Source organism: Falco peregrinus, chromosome 14 (assembly GCF_023634155.1).
Source record: "Falco peregrinus isolate bFalPer1 chromosome 14, bFalPer1.pri, whole genome shotgun sequence".
Lineage (NCBI taxonomy): Eukaryota > Metazoa > Chordata > Aves > Falconiformes > Falconidae > Falco > Falco peregrinus.
In genome coordinates, this window is record NC_073734.1 from 1,948,707 (window position 1) to 1,968,400 (window position 19,694).

The 19,694-nt window shown below is 50.1% G+C and overlaps 1 pseudogene; it reads right to left on the minus strand.

Annotated features, from left to right (window-relative positions):
- The window catches only part of LOC129785699 (hydrocephalus-inducing protein homolog), a 67,163-nt pseudogene extending 48,374 nt beyond the window's left edge, over window positions 1-18,789 (minus strand).
- Between the last annotated feature and the right edge of the window lie 905 nt (window positions 18,790-19,694).

Here is a 19,694-nt window from a genome sequence, read left to right on the forward strand (position 1 = left end):
TGTATAAACTCATCTAGCCGCACCAATCTGAGGGAGACCTTCCCAGCAGAACCTGCTGAGATCTTGCCCGTAATTGCCCTTCAGAAAGGGAACAACACCAGATTAGTAAGCAATTTCATTGTGATCTGCCTTGGCGTTTACATCTTGCTTGCTTTCACCAGGCATCAGCTCCCCAAGCTGGGCAAAAGTTAAATCCCATGAGGATAGCACGGGCAAAATACTCCTGACAATTTAGCAACCAGCTGACAAGTGAACAACGCTGACAGTTCTGTGGCTCAGCTTTCCCGACTACCGCGCTGCCTTTCCTCCGGGAACCATACGTTTAGTCAGTGCAGCGTGCAACGAGGCTGCAACATACTTCGTCCCATGGTATGTTTCTCTTCTACAACCAAAACCCCTTTACTCCTCTGGTGCCTTAATTTGCATTATAAAATCATCTGAGTTTGTGAGAATTGATTTCATTAAAAGCTGCCTCCAACCCCAAGACCGACAGTAAAATTACTGGTGATTGAATTGCCCCCTCTGTCAACTAAGACCTATTGCAGGAAAAAAACCCCAAAGATCACTTAATCTTGGCATACGTAATGTTTTGGTAATGGTATAAAAGCCAAAGTCGAGCACTGTAACCACTCCAGTAAACACAGTCTGTTAGGTCAAAGCATCCAAGACTCCATCTCCATACTGAAAAAATCCTGCACAGAGCCAGCATCTCACAAGCTCTCTCTTTCCCTCTTTCCCTGCACGTAGGCTCTGTTGTCACATCCCTGTACATCCCATGGTAACTCTCCAGCCCCACACCTCCATGTAGTATAATGGGTACTGCAGGGAGGGATGCAAGGCGGCTCCTGGCACTGTGCCATGTAGGATCATTTCCTGAGCTTCCAGAGCTTGATGGGACATTCCTAAATGGACCTTCTCAGACAGATCCTCTCTAACCCATAGCACAGCATAGCACAGTGTAACGTCAGGAAAAGGCAGTGCTGCGCTGAGATCTGCTTCCAGGCACCATTTTCAACTGAAATGTACTGGAATGACATTTATCTCCGTGAATGCCGTGGAGAAGAAACTCACTAACCAGCCTTAACAATGAGAACGGCAGGAAAAGACTTTCTATATTTATACTATTATTATTTTTTTTTATTACTACACTATGCAGTGAACAGCTGGGTATGGGCATGCAGGGGGAGGACAGGCACAGAGCCAAGCTGCATAATGGGGAGTGCTTTGGTGTCAGGGTTCCCACACACACACACACCCTTTACGAAAGAGGAGTCAAAACGTGTCCATGTTTTCTGGTAGATACCACGGCAAGGGAGAGTTCTGAACAAGCAACAGCAGAAGGATGCTGAATTGGCTCCGTGGATTCATTTGAGAGCTCTGCCGTGGAGTAAAATACACCACACAAGTCCTTAGATAAAGTTGTAAGAGGCAAGGAATGTCCTTATGAAGTGACCCGCTGCAAGAGCAGAGCTCGCAGTACTGACCGAGAGGAAAGGTTAGCATTGGAGATGGGCTGAAAAATGCACTGAAGGTGAAAGCTGGTAGGTTACGCTTGATGCCAAGGGAATTTTGAGAAAGGAGGCAGAGAGAAGTGATACGAGCGGCGCACTGGACTAGGAAACTGTGGCGCCTGCAGCTGCCTTGCAAAGGGGCAAGAGCCTGAATTCGCCCAGGCCAGAAGACAGAAGTTGCAGCAACTAAGAAGTCTCAGTTGTGCAGAGAGAGAATGAAGGACACAGAGGCCAGCTGATGGTCCACAAACTTTGATCTCTCATTCCCTTCTACTCCACTAAGCCTCCTCCCCCTCTCACGTGCACGCATGCTTACACATAGCGGCACACAAAACTATTATGTGATATTGATGTTGGCTTTAACACAACACTACATCCGTACTCAGCAAAAGTTAAGCACACACTAAAGCTGCTTCAGTTCTCCACTAAATAGGAAGAGACTAAAACAGTCCTGAATGTAAGTCTGTAAGGCTGGCACTCCTACCACCTATGCCATAACTCTTAAATACTGCGTCTCGTATCTACACATTAAGCTCTCCAGGACAGGAAACACCACGCATTAATGTCCAAAGCACAGGTTTAAGTGTTTGTGATGCTGAACAATCATTACGGGAGTCATTCAAAAGAATGCAATGACATTAAACTAAAAACTTCCCCTGTCGTTAATAATGATGCAGCCTTGGTCACAGCCTCTAACGCAGGGAAATTAATCCCCTGACATGAGGAGGAAAACGGTCTCTCCCGCGAAAGCCTCTGTAAGTAGAGTTGTTCAAAGACAATTAACAGCTAATGACCTACTCGCCTGTGGAGCAGTGTATTGGTGAGACTCTCCAGCCAACTTGTCATGCCAGCTGGGAGGCCAGTTCTTTTCTGCTGGGGCTGCTGGAGCCACTGAGCTCACCTGGGACCTCGGGGCAGGCACCTGAGCAACTTCTCACAGCACAAGCAGCAGGGAACCCACTGTCACCCAGCGCAGTCCCCAGCACTGGCTGGAGAAACCACTCCTGGCACACCATGGCCTCATCGCACAGGGAGAACGTGGTTGTTCTGCTCCCAGGCTGCAAGGGGACGTGGTGACCTGGTCAAGAGTGGGGAGCACTCGGATTTTGAGTGGAGGATACAAGCTTGGGGGAGTACAGTCGAGATACTGGAGGGCTGGGCTGCTATTCAGGGGACACAGCAGAACCGCATGCAGCCGAGGGATGGAAAATGCAAAAACCTGTATTTGGGATGGAAGAATCCCTGGCAGTGCAGGCTGGTGGGCACGAAAGCCTTTCTACAGCAGAGGAGCTTAGGGGCTGGAGCACAGCACATACAGGGAGATGCTGGGATAAATGGCTTTGCACAGCCTTGAGAAGGAAAGACGAAGGCTGGTATCACTTGGTCTTACTTTTCGTGTTGAGTGCACACCTGATCAAACTTTGACACTGGTCTTGCTCTGAGCACTGTGTTTGCTCACATGATCTCCAGAGGTCTCTTCCAAAGTTATTCTAGGATTTTATCTTCTCCAGCAGCCCAATTCCGTTTCACATGTTCCCCGAATTTCTCATATTATTTCTTATACATCTGTGCATATATATAGGCAGATGGTAGACACACAGGCATTAGAGGAACTCAACCTTTAAGAAAGTTCCCAATGAGGAATTCGTTATGACATTTCGCTGAACACTTAAAGCAAAAAAAAATAAAAGAGCAGAAAGACAGGAACCTCAGAGTATTTAAAAAAGAAATCTGAATGAAAGTGGGGGCGACCTAATTAGAATAAAACGCTGCTTATATTCAAAGATCATCAGTTTGAAATTTCAGACTGGCTTTCAAAAGTTCATAACGAAATGGAAGAGATGACTGATGCCTTTGGCTGACATGGGAAATCTTACCAGCTTTTGATCTCTGCGCACACGCAATCCAGTTATTCAGAATTGTACTTTCTTGTGTAGTTTGAAATAAAGCTTTCGTAACGCTTCCCATCCCTTTGTTGCAAATCAGGACTGAAACATTCAATTGGTGAAGTTCAGCATAAAATCCATATCAAGCAGGATTCAACGTACGCCGTATCACGCGATAGAACAGTTGGCAAGGACATTGCCAAGAGATGCTACACACGACTGGGTACTTGTTTTGGTGGTGACAAGTAGGTCTGGAAATCCCAGAGGGAAGCTGTACAGGGATTTACAAGTTCCTGCCTATGTATTTCCACAGTGAAAAGAAGCAGCCTGCTTGAACAGCATCCTGGAAGCCTGCTTCAACAGCCTTGCCAGGCTTTGGTAGAAGCCTCTTGGACCTTCGCATTTCCCAGGAGAAAGAGCAAAGAGCCTTCTCTTGACCCCTGTTTTCCTGGGGAAGAAACCGAAGCAACTCAGGTGCACTAAGGCAGACGGCACGTCTTTGCTGCATTCTGGACCTCAGCTCCTACACCAAAACCTCTGGGACCAAGCAACACGGAGCTAACTACCAGCCAGCTGAAGTGGTTTCCTTGCAGGTGCAGTTTCCAAAACGCATTACCCTCTCCAGTTCAGCAAACTGGAAAACCAGTGACTGTCTTCTCAGACCAAGAGGAACAGTACAGGCTGTCCACGACACAGCACACATCAGGCGCTTGACCAGGAGACTGCCGAAATGCCACGTGCTTGTGGCCTCCCAGGGAATGGGTATATTGGGTCAATAGGGCCACATAACCACTTCAGAAGGTACTGAAGATCAAGGGGGTTGCTGGTAGCTACTACAGCATGCTAGAGCACTTTCCAGGAGATCTGAGAGAGACAAAGCTCTAGAAAAGGCTCCCAACCCACGCACCAGGCATTTGCTGCACCTTTTGCCTGTGCGCCCATCGGCATTCTGCTTTGGGGCTAAAGTGCAGGTTTGAAGCCGCTGCCAGCTCATCTCCACTTAAGAGCTCATTCTAATGAAGAATAGTGGATCCCAGGGACCAGATCAAACCTACTGGAAAACCAGGTTCTGGACCCCACAGGGTTTTTGTCAGGGTCTCAATACCAGTTGCTTTGATCTATCATCTCTGATTGCACTTGCTACTATAGACAAACTGCTGGTAAAGCTGATGATAAATTCTTAAATGTCTCTTCCACCAGCTCAGAGCTTGCCCATTTCTTAACACTGCCTTTGGTCTTCAGGAACTGAGCTCCTAGAGCTGTCGTCTGCCACGCAGGATCTTACACAGCCCGAGGGCAGTCCAGTTGCCTTCCTACATTTGCTCGTTCAATCTAACAGAATCAGTCTTGCACGACTGTGCACTGAAGACACCGTTGCACTATAAAACTCCACTCTGCAGCTTGCAGAGTTTTAGCAGAGGCTGCGCCATGCTTCAAACACTATAATCAACAGCAAACCCCACGTGCCCTGCCCATTTCCAGCCACGGCAGCAGTACAGCAGCTCACACGCTCTGGCTCCTTTTTGTCGCTGTTTACCAACTGTATTATCACACAACAGTGTTTTGCACAAAAAGAGATGAGCTCCCTACCTCTGAGGGCTGATGCAGTAGCGGGCCGCCCCGTTACCGATGTTGCGAACCAGCAGTGTTTTCTGGGTGCTGTACTTGACTGGACAGGCTGAGAAGTTCACCTGGTCGGGGAAGGCCAGGATAGCTCGGGCACCTATAGCTCGGAGAGGCACAACAAACTTCTCCCCTTTCTGTGACGCAGATGAGCTCGTGGAAATAATCCTGCGGGGAAAGAAACAATCTCAGCACAATGCTTTTAGTACTTTCCCCACGGCAGAAGGAAAACTGCTGTTTTCTATGGCTGTAGCAGTATCATTCAGTAACGCAACAGTACTTTTTACCTTCATGAGCTTTCATTCCAGTAGCATGACTTGCACAGGGTCGTTAACTTGCAAAGGAGAAACAACCCCATTGATTCACCTGCTTTTGCAGCAAGCTGGCAGCACCACAATTATCTGATGCTTTGATTCCGAGACACCAGAACAGTCTCTTCATGCAAGGGATCACAGCACTAACGCAACCTGCTTCGATCGCCACTGCAGACTATTGGAAGCACCACTGAGAACCCAGCTGTGCCACAGCACTAACTCCAGTGCCAGCAACGCGGCGACCTCGTTGAAGCTTGGCAGGGGATGCTCAGGTACACTTTCAAAAGGACTTCACCACATGCATAGTCAATGGTCAGTCTTCGGTGAAATACTTCACAAGCTGGACACGGTAATTGCGGCAGCGTCAGGGCAGTGCAGGGTACGGCTGTATTTCCTGCCCCTTCTCACAGCGTTATAGGGCCAAGGCTGGGGACACGCACCCTTCAAAAGCCACCTGATCCATCTCCCCACACCAGAGCTGGCTCAGCTCCAGACCCAAACTGTTTTTGCGAGAGGTTTCACAAGTACCTAAAAGCGCTAACAGTTGCACCCCTGCCCTCAGCAGCCTATGCCACCTCTGCGCTAGAATTAAAGGGTGTTAGTTCTTCCTGTGTCTGAACTCCGTTTCCCTTTACATCTCACCCAGCCTCAGGGGGCACAGGAGACAGCTCTGGCTGATGCCGTAATCACACCCCTCTGTAAGGTCTGTTCTAGAGGAGTAAGTGACGGCGTGCCTGGTTAGCACACCCACCCCAGGCAGGCGGCATCGGGAGCTGCACACGGGGGACACTCAGACACCCCACCAGAGCAAAGCCGGCTGTGCAGTCCCAGCCACTGCCTTCTGCAGAACAGAGCCAGGCAATCCCCCCCGCGCCCCGGCTGTCTGGCGTTTAGCAGCAGGAAGGCAAATCAAATTACCAAAACCATGTTACTGTAGAGATGAGCAGAGCAGTCTCCAGATGTATGGCGTGGCATCGCTGCGCTGGAACTATCACCTTGCCCCCACTGAAATCAGTGGTAAATCTGCTGCCATAGGGCCAGGAGCCATTACCCCCAGCAGCGCTCTTATGGATGAGCTGATAAAAACTCTGCTTCTCGTCACTCACTGGCTGCCCTGATTTTTTCCTCAGTGCTTTTAATTAATTTGATATTTTTATCACTGTTGAAGCAGCAAGCGCTTTAGGATTTTAATGATTTAGGAATTGCATACAGCAGCAAACTCCCTTCAGCAGAACCGATCCAGCCTCCGCCACAGCTGGGATTTCCTGCTCCTGTCCCCATCCCCTCCTGGAAGGGCCCTAAGGCAGCCAGCCCAGGCACAGACACGCACCTATTGCTCTAACGCAAGCGCTGACAGCCAGCGCCTCACCCACCACCCAGCACCTCGCCTACCACCTGCTCAGCTGGGGTTTAAGCTTGTCAATACAGATGCTGCCCCATCCAAGACAAAAAGAATAATCTCCTTTTCTAGACATCTCAAATATTCACCCTAGAAACTGCAGAAGGGCTTTTGCTTTTCCTATTTGGAAGGTAAAATACTAGGAAGGGAACTGCAGCAAGCAACCTGCATGATTTAATACCGCATTTCAGGAAAGCGTTTCATCTTCAGCAAGTCGTTCTGAGTTAGCAATTTTGTACTCAATCTTGCAGCCTAAGCCCTCTAAAATAAAAGCTATGGGCAGCCCATATGAATTTAAAGCACCTATTATCTGGCTACTTCACGTCCTGCACTGTTTCGATCCTCAGAAACTCATTAGCAAATGAAGAATGTTATTTGCTTTTGTTGTTGTTGTTCTTTTGGCCACACTACTGTTAACAAAGGCATTGCAAAGCCAATTGAAAGCTACCTGCCTTATTAAGTCTTGGCATGCCATATTTACTTAGCTCCCTCTTCCAGGTGCCAGGTAGGCAGAGGAGGATGCAAGTTCAGATCAGCAGGAGGATAAAGAAAAAAGGAACTTCAACAACTGGAGCTACTTGGAGCAAGTAAAAGGAAGTAATTGTCAAGGTGTTGTCATTGCTAAGGAGCAAATGGATCAACAGCAATGCAATTAAGAGCCCAAGAAATAAATCCCCCCCAAAAGCAAGCACAGGCAGCCTTCCCAGCTCCGTTGCTGGTGAGGGGCGCTGGGACCACCTGCACAGCAATGCACAAGGGATTTCTCCAGGGACCTGAGGGCAAGGCTAAAGCAACAAGGATTTGGTTTCACAGAGACAACCACGACCTTGAGAGAGAAAGATGCCTCTCGCCATTCATGCAGATGCACATTATGCTCCAAGCCCCCTCTCCAGGGACACCGTGGGACATGGCATCCCGTGCAAGGCTTGACTCAGCACTTCAGAGCGGGCTGACCCTTCAGCCACGCTCTACCACCCCACCAACGTGGGACCTTGCACCAGGCTGAATGCAGCGCCAGCCCAAACAGGGGGAAACCCAAGGCAAGAGGGGTGCTAGGCAGAAGCTGGCTGTTTGTGCCACTGTGAACCCATGGTCCCTTAAGCTTTTGAAAGCTGAATTGCCCTCCCTTGGGGGCAACAGGTTGCAAAGCCTCTACTTCAGCACTGCCTCGTGTTACCAGGGCACTAACCCTGCTACGCACTTGCTTGCAGCCTAGGGGCACAGTTGAGACCAGTTCAAAATGTTGTTCTGCTTCGCAACTGCAAACCCTTAGCAGACTGTTTAAGACCAGGTTTCTAAATAAACGTGCCTGGATGACAGAGGGGTTGCATCCCATCTATGCTTTAAAGTTTGCTGTGTTTAGACACAGCTTCAGGCTATAGGTTTTCATGAAAACACGACTTCATCCTGCATACAACTCCCCTCTCAGTTTCACGGAAGATACAGACAGTTGTACGATGGCTCCCCTTCTCGTGCTCCCCTGTGACAAGCAGTAAATTACAAGCTCTGGCCTTCCAGGTATCACCACTGGCGTCTGAACTGGCACCCACTGAGACTGAAGCAGCTGCTCGTCTTGGGTGTTGTTTCAGGCTCTTTGTAAACTCAGGCTAACAGGAATTACTGTCGCAGCAATATCAAGCCTAACTACCCAGAACCCCAAACTCAGATGTCAGTTTCCCTGCATAACCTATCCCAAATGCTTCACTGAATTCCTTGCAGCAGCCAACTTGCAAAGAAAAGATCCTTGTAGCATGAGGTAACACAGCAAGCCAAGCAGGGAAAGCTCCCGCTGAAACCCTGATATAAAAAAAGGCTGGAAAATAAGGGCCGTGACAACAGAGGAGAGACCAGAGGATGAAGATCCGTTCGCAGCAGAGGGGGTGCCCCTGCGCCTGCCCCCCTCAGCCGCCGCTTCGCAGGAGTCTTTGAAATGAGTCACTTGGCTTCAGGTTCCTGTGGCGCCGCGCCATTTGCCTTGGTCTTCTGCCCCTTTCCTCCTCACAAGAGTCATCTTAAAAGTATTCTTGGAATAGCTTCTGTGCACAACAAAACATCTAGCAGGGCTGGGCTGAATTTTAAAGGACTTCATTTCAGTCATGCAATAACTCACCGTCCTGTCATATTTCAGAGTAATCAATGTGCATTAATTCAGTCTCCACTGAGCATCAGCAATGAATTTCACAAACCTCACAGACTGAACTTGCACTGCCTGAAAACAGTGCACTGCTACAGTGAAAAGAGCAAGAGGACAACACAGAATAAGCTCTGCTATGTTTTTATGTGCTTCTTGCTTCCTTCTTCCTTTACAATAAACTACTAATAAGCCTGAAGGACGCACAAATGGAAGTATTTCTGTCTGTTGTTTATCTGCCGGTCAGTGCCACAATGGTTTCCAGTTCAGCAGAGGCCGTCAGACCATAACGCAAGAACACACGGGAACAGGGGCTGGCACGAGAACACCCACGCTGTACAATGGAGCCATAAAACAGAAACGTGCAAATCAGAAGCAGCAAGAGTAACAAACTGGAAATGTTGCCCAGCAGAAAAATTAGCAGTTCATTTATAACACAAGTGCCAATAAACCAAGAGGCGCGTCAGCTATTCCTTTTCTGACAGTCTGACCACGTGGCACATTCCCAAATGACTGCGAGACAGTAGGAAACTGCTCATTTTCCAAGAAAGGGCTACGTGGCATTTCAGCCACTAACAACTCACATGGCCCTATTACTTAGGGCTGAGGCACAATTTTACTCCTTTCAATCAGGAGTGACTTCACTGAAGTCAGACTTACTCCAGGGAAGAACAGATTCAAAGCAAGAGAATGACACAAACCGGCTCCTCATCAGGAAGACCCAGACCCCACTTCACTGGGTTACCCACAGTCCCTGTGGATCATGCAGTATCAGAGATGTAGGAGTTATTCAAAGGCAGCACTCCTGAGCCTTCCACAACTAACACACAGATACTCTGCAGGCAAGCAACTGCAAGCCCAACACAGGTGGCTTTACAGAACCATCTCCCAAAGCCTGCCTCTTGGCTAAGGGCTTTTCAAGGTGCTCTGCACATCCTGACCATGCTACTGATGCATTTCTAGCTGAGCGACAGCACTCCGGCACTTTCCTGACTCACACTCCATCAAGTACGAGACAAAAAGTTCGATTTATACAACATTCTGGTTCTGCTGTAGAGTCCCCATGTGCTCCTCACCAAGCAGCCCACATCCCTCTCCCAATGCCCTGCAAGGAGCACAAAACCCAGGTCGGCAGAAACCGCCAGGGTGTCGCTCGAGCTGTGCAGAGGACCTCGCTGGCACAGCTCCCTAATGCCACACACTCACCAGTTCAAGGGCAAGACAAGGGACAAAGTACTGGACATGAGTGGTCCTGGGAGTTACCTCACCCTACTTCTATTTGGGGTGATGTTCATGTGTTGCTCTGCTGCTTCTCTGTAGTTGAAGAGCAGCTCTTTGCCCTTCATGGGAACCGATTTACTTCCATCCCAAAAATGAATGCTCATGAATACTAGTCAATCACATTTTAAAGGAAGCAGTGTCCCCTGCAAAGCCTACCTCGGTGGGATTAAGCTCTTATGTCACTTGGGCAGTATGGAGAACTGCCCTAAGCCAACATCATTTTAACCTTCCATACGAATGACGTAAAACAATTTCTCAGTCCCTCCGCAAAGCAACAGATCATTTCACAAGCATGGGGAGCCAGGCACCACAGGGCATTTCCTCTCTAGTTTGCTACAGCCATGCTGTTTGAGGATAGGACAGGGTGTTCAACTAAGTCTAAGCAGCAAACGGAAGATGAGAGAACAGCTGTGCCCAAAGAGAGCCTGCACCTCTGGCCTGGCACAGAAACACCAGCTGGCTCAGAGCGACCCCCTCACCTTGCATCACCCACAAAGTCACGCAAAGAACTGTGCCAAGAGGCAGCAGAGTGCTGGTGTAAAGAGTCAGCCTGTCTGTCTGTGTTCCCCTGCAGGGCTTCCTCCCTTCCATGCCAGGTACCAAACCCTTTTGCGTTAACAAGCCTCCAGGTAACACCGCCGCCCCTTCACATCACGGCACAGTGCCAGACTTGCCAGGGCCACAGCACCGATGTTCCAACCTCCGAGCAAAAGCACGGCACACGGGGCAGGGAATAGGTGCCAGCTGACACAGCAACCACAGCCCCATGCACGCAGGCACAGCCACACCAGCGTGACTGCCCAAAGGCTCCAGGCTAACACTCTGCCTGCAGATGCTACCTGCCCCTTCACTCCTGTGTGCGCTCCAGATGCCTCAGTCCTCTGCAGCACACCAGCCTCCTGCTGGTTAAAGACATCTGGAGCTCAGCGTGTCTGGGCCAGGCTGGCTCCCTGCCACGAGCACAGCGCATCTTCTCCCCTAGAATCACAGCTGGAGCACAGGCGGGCAAGTATCCTCAGGGGCAGCACAGCGGCAAGGCTGGAACACAGAGGGTATGAAAAAGCATCACCTTCGCTCCAGCCCAGGGTGAGGCAGGGAACTGGTTGCCAGACGGGAAAGGGGAAAGCTCTCTGGATCTAGCCATTCCCCTAGCGTTTTCCATCATAATTAAGCCCCTAACATCGAGTAGAGAGGTGCGATGGCTAAACACCTTATCAGCACCCCTCCCTGCCATTTCCCTACTGTCCCACGTGCGCCTTCCCCTGAAAACGCCCAGGAAAGCACAGGGAGGGAACGCACAGCTCGTCAGTCCCTGCTGCGGTGGCATCGCATGGTGCTGCCAGCCAGGATGTGACCAGCTGCAGGCTGCCTGACCACAGCCTAGAGCAAACCTCGCAGCACGGCATGGGCTATGACCGGTGTGCAAGAAAAGTGCCGGCTTCAGACAGAACGTTCCGCCGTCTCACTACTGCGGCCAACACGATATGCATTCAAGAAGCAACTCCAGTTTTCAAAGGTGGTGGTCCTCACTCTGATCAGGCTCAGCTTTGGGTCCTCCAAACAACAGGTTTGTATTTATGCAAACAGGCTTTTGTATTTATAATTATCAGAGCAAACCCGTAATTATGCAGCAATAGTCAGATACTAGAAACCAACACCATGAGAGGCCACCCCACCACACAGTGCACTCTTATCCCTGAAGCCAACAGACATGGCATTAAACGTTCCAGCACCAAAGGATAATCACAGTCTGAAGCATAGAAGAGCCTCCAGCCTATGACAGCATCATCTTCACCACAGGAAAAGTTTCCCCCAGCTGCAGATCCAGTGCAATGCCACCGAAACCAGGACAGTGCCTCAAAACCCACAGCAGATGCCCTGTTCTGAACCCAGCCCCGCAGGTTCACCTCCCACTGAAGGCACACACCTCTCGGGACCTCCAGTCTCACCTTGTTCTCATCAGGGGAGAAAACGATGCGGAAAGTCGCAAGCATGCCAGGCAGTACCTTGCGGCACACAGCATGGTGGCTGATCAGCTTGAAATAAGGTGAGCTCTCCAAGATGACCTTCACCAGCCCAGGAACCTGCAGAAAAGAGAGGAAAGTATGATCTTGCAGCTTGTGGAAACAGGGGGAGAAGAGGCCTGGTGATACCACCTTCACAAAGCACTTTTAGCTCTGGAGGTACATACACGTAACACATAAGAGTGAACATTAATCCCTTCTGCCTGGGCAAAACAGCTCGAGGCCAGAGGCAGCAGGGCGATGAAGGAAGGGCCAAGCAGGGAAGACACCAGCAGCACGGCGGTATAATATCTGAATCAAGTCACCCGTGTATTCAATAAGCCCAGAGAATCTGCTGGCTTCTGCCCGTACACATCCAGGCAGACATGCCCCTAGAAGGGGCATGTATTATCTGAACGCCAAACAGTACGTGTTAATCCTGGCGGAAGGAAGAAATTCACTTTAACGTGCTGGGTTTGAGCGGGGCAGTCAAGCTGCGGTGCTACAGTCATGTAGGCAGACCAGCAAGAGGGGACCACAGATACTGTGGCCTTACTGGGAATAAAAGCAGCAAATGAAGAGCAAAAGGAGGAAACACAGGAAGACAAAGAGACAACCCCAGAAACAGAGAGATGGCTGGGGAAAACCAAAGGGAGCTGGAAAGAAGCAAGGGAGAAGCACAATATGCTACAAGGAAAGGCTGATGCAGAGGATGAGAGCCAGCAACCTGGCCAAGTGATGGAAAGCCAGGCGACCCCCCAGGCTGTGCCTATCAACTAGGGGCTTCAAAGGCATTTTCTGCCCCGAGATACATGACTGGCACTGCCTGGCGGTGGTTTCATTATTAAAAGCCAACCTCTGCTCTCCGGAGGCTCCTGCTGCCTGTGACTGTAGCCAGGCAGCTGCCAGCGCAGGCAAGCCAGATCCCTGGGGACCCCTGCCCACCCCCAGCAGTCCCTGCAGGCACCCTGCTGCACGGTTCTGCCCTCTGGGGCACCACCAGCACACAGACAGCACACAGGCATTTTCCTAGCACACAGAGAGCAACCCCTGAGCGCCAAATCTCAAAGTCTGAAGCAGGTGATTTGGACTGGTGGGCAGCTTCACGGATCAACAACAACCCCACATGAGGCTTGGAAAAAATGGAGGCTCACTCTGCACCACCCACCCGAGCCTGGTAACCCGTGGCCAAGGCAGTCCTGAACTCTCCAAACGCCCTTGGAACCCAGCAATGTCCTGGGGCGGCGAGTTCCAGGAGCCAACTTCACAGTGCAGACAAGCATTTTGGTCACCATGTCCCTTAGAAGGGGAGCACGTGTGGCTCAGACCTTCAGCAAAAGCCACCCAGAACATCTGAGGGTGCTGAGGAACAGCCTGAAAATAGAAAAGCAATTTTACAACACAGGTAAGAGCAGGAAGTATATAGTACAGCACTTCTGTAGTTGCATGATTACAGAGCCTCTATGCGGAATACATTTTGCTGTCAGCTGGATTTTTATGGGGCAGACAACTTCAGGCTACCATGCAGTGTAACTCAGTATGATTCAGGGGAATGTGGGAAACTGGCACGAAAAACTTGAGACGGAGCACAACGTTGCTTTTCTCCAGGACATCGCCAAAAGCCAACCAATTTAGAATGTAACACCCTCGCAGGATTATCCTCTCTGTCTTTCTGTGTTTAAAACGTACCAAAGATTTTCCTGGAGCTTATCTTACTTTTACACCCATGCTCTCCAGTGGTTGAGCTCTAACTAGCTTCAAAACTACACTGTTTTGGGAAAAAAACCACAGTTCACACATTGCCTCCCCCTTCACAGGGCACGTAAATCCCAAGGTGCAGCTTTACACAGTACAAGTTTATTATCATTTACTGGGAATGGCAGAAATGTTAATGCAGATGATCTTTTCCACTTGAGGAAGCATGAATAGAGCAAATTAACTGTTTGCCTGTTGGCTGGTACTTGGCAAAGATAAACATTTTGAAGTGCTGCATGGATAATGGAGCAGGTGAAGCCAAAGACTCAGTGGGAATGAAGCAGAGAGTAGGAAGAGAGAAAGTGAGGACTGAGGCACATTTTAATCAGGGACGAGGATACCTACAGCAAAGACTGCCCAAAATTCAGCGCAGATCACACCAGTGGCATCCCCCGGGTGCAGGCACACATGCTGCATCTTATCAATGTTCCCAAGTTAAATGCCAGACCAGGAATGGTGCAGTACTCTCCCGGAATAACTGAGGGAGCACACCCGCATCCTTCCTTGCCAAAGGGTCTCCCATTTTCACCCACATCCCTGTCACAACCTGTTATCTCAGGAGATACTTGGACTTGCTGTTCTTCCACCTGCAGTATGCCTCGACAGCTTTTTTTTGTTGTCCACCTGTTTGCCCTCCCCAACAGGGAAATTTGGAAAGGAGGCGAATTCACCGTCTCTTGTGCACACTTCCATCTTCCCATCCCACCCTGCCCTCACGCATACCCCTTCCTCTTCATTACAGAAGAGTATCCTTAATTACACCCCTCTTTCTGACCTGTCTCTACTGCCCGTGCACTTACTGCTATGTATCAAGAGAAACCCCTGCGTGTATGAAAGTGCGCAGGGAGAGAACACCAAGCTCAGCTCCTTTCCTCCCTCCTGCCTTTTCCCACCAGCTTGCCCTTGGCACATGCCTCATTCCAGCAAACGTTTCCCCAGCTGAAGTTCAAAAGGTCCCAATTTCCCTCCTGACAGTGGAACAAAACTGCTGACATTTTTCAACTTTTCCATTCTCAACTTTCTTGGGAAGTCTCAAAATGATCGTTTTTTTCAAGTAAAGGTGGAGACCTTTGAGGGCACTTTACTCCAAACAGGCCGTGGCTCTCCAAAGGGGAAGCAGAGCATCACGTTGTCTCAGGAAAACCTGAGCAGAACCCAATTAAGCTTAGCAGGAGCCTGAAGGGGCACCTAAAGGCCTCCCGCTGCTGCTGCTAAATCAGCCTGCTTCCACTGCTGTTTCAAAACACCTTTCCTGAAGCACTGTTACCACTAATTATAACTTACTCCAGCATAAAGTGGAGAAGACCCCACCCCGAGCTCTGACAGCCCGTTCAGCTCTCTGTGCAGCTCACCCAGAGGCAGAGGTGCCCTGTGGAAACTGAGATTAACCACGGAGCCACCAGGACGCGGTGCACACGCGAGGGAAAGCACGAGGGCAGGGAAGAACTGTACAGCCCCCAACATTCCCACCCGTGCAGGGCTTCCACGGGGAAAGGTGCTGACCAGAAAAGCTCCTTTCAGCTAGGTACCACCAACACACAGCCAAAACCAGGGGGAGAAACCTCAGCATGGCAAGATTTCCACCGTCTTGCAAAATAAAGGCGGTGAGACGTTTTATTCTGGATGCGCTGTGCTGCAGCAGGCGACTGGCTGTGCTGTGCACCGCACGGATGACACTGCTCTCCAGTTCCAGCACAGGGTTAAACTTCCACATCCCAGCACTTACCTTGTCCACGTTCCTCAGAATCAGTGGCACTTCATAGACCTCATCGGGGACGTAGCTCTGAAATACCACCTCTGATGGGAAAGGCCGGAACAAGCTCTGTTCCAGGGCAACTGCCGAGAACTGGAGATGCAAAAGAGAGCAGAGAGTTTCAGCCGCGGGGAGAAAGACTCATCGGTGAGAGAATACAACACTGGCCTCCAGCGAAGGACAGTCCCTTGGTGAGTACGCCTGCCCAGCTCACGCTAGGGGAACAGAAGCTCACCCACCTGTGTTCTGAGCAGATCAAAAGTTTCTGGGCCACACTAGAGCAGGCTCAAGCGAGCAGCTCTTTTGGCAGGTGTTTCTCCAGGTCGCCTTCTCCAACAGGCAAGGCAGCACTTACCTCCGGCAGAGCCCTGGGCTAACACGGTCACACAGCTCCAGAGCACTCACTGCAAGAGCTGTAAGCACTCGTGGAGCAAGGGAAAGCCAAGAATTTACAGGAGACCCCATGGGAAACAACTTGGGGATCATCTTTACTTTGAGACACAGAGACCGAGCCCAACACATCCTCAAATCTCTTTTTTGACACACAGCCCAGAAACCAGGAAGAAGAGAAGACAGGCCAGAAAGGAACACCGCTGTTAAGAAAGCGACAGATGAGGTGGTAAGTTCCAGGTACTTTCCCAGCATCACTGGGCGATCTGAGTAAAGCTGGACTTGGCATCTCCTTTTCCCACGAGCTTTAAATGGATGCTTCATTATATTCTATTATTGCCATTTTCTTTAATACCACTACAGAAGCAGGTCTGAAAACATACAGAAACAGCAAATGCTTACAGCGCCGAGGCGTTACTTTGAGAAAACTCCTCCCTGCTCTGCCTCCCCCCTTCCAGCTGAACTCTTCACACTCACAAGACACAGGCACGTCTCCTGCTTCTCCACAGGAGTCAGGGTCGTGCTGAAGCCAGCGGCCACAGCACACGGCCAGTTCTGTGTGCGCTCGTCCGAGGCGTTCCCAACCTCACGCGCTGTCTAGGGCAATCCTTAACCAATTTGCTACAGGTCTCTCGCTGGCAGTTTTCCACTCAACAGCCTACCTCAGTCATCTACCCCTTTGGAACGTGTGTTATACTAAGCAGATCTGTAAGAAAAGCAGCTTTAAACACACGTGTAAATAAACACTGATCCAGATAAAGCACACCCACTCCCCTCTGCCCAGGGCCATTCCCCTGTGTACCCGGCAGCCTGAAAAATCTAACACCCTGTACGGGTCCCACTCGTTGTTCCAACCCAAAACATTCATGCAATTGCTTTAGCTACACCTTGAGTAGTTACCGTAGGCCCTCAGCCCTCAAAGGCCAACGCTGCCACCACTGAGGGCATCCTATGACCCCAAGTGTTCGACAGAGACTACACCAAACCAAGGGCTGGCTATTTCAGCAGGAAGGTGGGAAATTGCAAGCTTGCATCCTTGTGGCCCGCCCCAGCCTTCCCCCAGTATCATGCTTTAGCCGCAGTAGCTCATCTCCAGCAAAAGCCACCAACTTCAACAGAGGTTGTTTATATGGGCTTAGCGCAGGTCAGGACTTCAACATCTCACTGGGGAAAAATGTTTTACCTTTCCCCCAGCAGAAGGAACTCCACACCGACAGCAGTCTGAAACAACAACAGGACTTAGTCACCAAGGCATTTAGATAAGCTGGAGGCAAGCCTGTCACAAGCACGCGCTCTCTTCAAACATCACACCAAACAGCAAGGAAAAGGGCAAGAAAAGGCTACCTTACGATGGGAGGCTTCGCTCATGTCTAGAATCTGGATAATCTGGGGTCGCCGCATCTCCCGAGTGCTGGCCAGCCTCTGCTTGGTGGTAAGAGACATCTCCTTCAGGAGGGCAGAGGGAGTCAGCTGAAATGCAAAACACCAGCAAGAGCTACAGAACTGCCTTTATTCAGAAAGGCTTTTCTTCTTCAAGAGCCACCGATGAATGATTTGTGATCATAGCCGCTAGGATAGTCCTGGAAGTCCCATAACTACCTGTTGAAATATTTACCATTAGTAAATTAATGACAGAGAGTGCAATACACATGCTCCAAACAAGTAGCTTTGTCCCGTTAGCTTCTCCTTCGTGATTTGATGTGACGTGTTGGGGGTTTTGCTCTTCGGGCATTTGTTTCCTTTCCAGTTTGGCCGGAGTGAGCCAGTGACCTTTGAAAAAGGTTGGGAGGAGTTACCAGAAATCCCTTAACTCCACCCTTGCACAACGCTCACAACCACCACACATGTGGAGATGTCACTGCTGGGTGAGTCAGGAAAGCAGAAAATCAGTGTTGTGCCAAGACTGAGGTGGAGAGGAATGGCTCCAAGTTTTAGTTATCTCTTTTGAATTAGCACTTGTTTTCTCTGTTTGGGCCTCCGAGACCCCTCCACAGAAGTATGCAAAGGTATCTCCTCGACAGAGCTTCAGCACCAGGTCATCTTCAGCCAAGTCAGCTCTGGTCAGCAAAGGGCTGTCTGAGGATGGGGAGGAGGAATTGCCCTGACTCCGCTGCTGTCTGCAGCGCTGGATCTGTGCTCCACACGGGATACGGGACAGAACAACTGTTTTGGAACCTGTTCCATCTGGGACCAGCCATACCTCTCGAAACCTTCAAGCAGAGTTTGAGCAGCCCACCACGTGCCCAGCTGCCTGGAGGGCAGGTATGGTCAGAGCAGCGCTGGCAAGCATCCCGAGGTGACAAAACGTTACTGCCCACACAAAGGGGGCGGAGAGAAGCACACGCTCACGCTTCAGCTATTCCGGTGCAATGCCCGGCACGTTCATTTAAATGGCTCCAGTGGCACATCCAGACACAACTCTGGACTTCCCCTGAAGCAGCACACAGTCCATCCCCTACCGCACCATGGTCACCACCTCCGACAGAAGCATGGCAGCAGAGAGACGGGGAGGTGGTGTCCAGCTTCACAGTGCTGCCAGACAACAGGAGGGGCAGGTAGAGGAAGGACGCGGGGGCAGTTTCCAGCCTTACACAGCTCCTACCTGGCCGCAGCAGGTACTTACAGTTGCAGGCTTCTCTGTCCCTCTGGCTAGCTTCGGCTTACGAGGCACTACCACTTGGCTCGGGAATCTACCAGCCATCCTGGAGGACCCCGTGAACCAGCGGGGCTTTCCAGTGGCCATGCCTCAGTTGACCTGCAAGGAACAGCAACGGGACTTGGAAAACCCAGCATCCCCTTCCATGGCAGACCCAAAGGAGACAGCTGTGTCTCCGGGCTGTGGCTCCTTCATAACTGGAGAGCAGCCGGCATCCCCACCCTGTTTCATAACTAGACCATATTTCAGTGGCAGAGTTAAGACTGATAGAAGTAAAAGCCCAGAACAAACACTCCAAAACAGCCTTTTGCTGTGGGCGCAGTCCCACAAGCCACAAACACACGTCAAAGACTGCTGCCACTTCTCATCTTCTCCCCCTCTTCCATGTATTTTGGAACTATTTGCTGGAATTATTATCCAAATCTCTATTAATACCCAAACTGTCCTTTATTACTCTTTAAAAGTTTTTTGGTGGGAACAATGTCACTTCACTGCTTCATTTTGCAAAAACAGCTGACCCGATGTGACTTTGTGCCTGACCCTACTAAGTGCTCAGACTATTATGAACAACCTTACACCCAGGGATCGCTGCTGCCCCAAGCATCAAAATCAGACTGCTCTCCTACTTTGCAAACCAAACGCCCATCCTTTGTGCAAGGAGCTTGGTGATGTTTTTAACTAAGGGACCATAGAGTTCAACACTCTGATTAACAACTATGGTTTCTCAAAGCTAATTTGGTTAGGTTACAAAACTTATCCAGCAAATATGACTCCTTCCAGGCATGAAATTACCATGCCCAAGAGCCTTTCTCCATGGAGAATGAGGGCCTTATTTTTTTCACTTACTAACACCCAAACTCTAGGCTCCCTACAGGCATGAAAAGCTGTAGCAGCAGAAATAAAAGCATGAAACCATTAAAGTCGCATGAGCAATTAGCTCAAATAGAAATACAACAGATGTGACAGCTTGGCCACTTCAGGCTATCCTAATG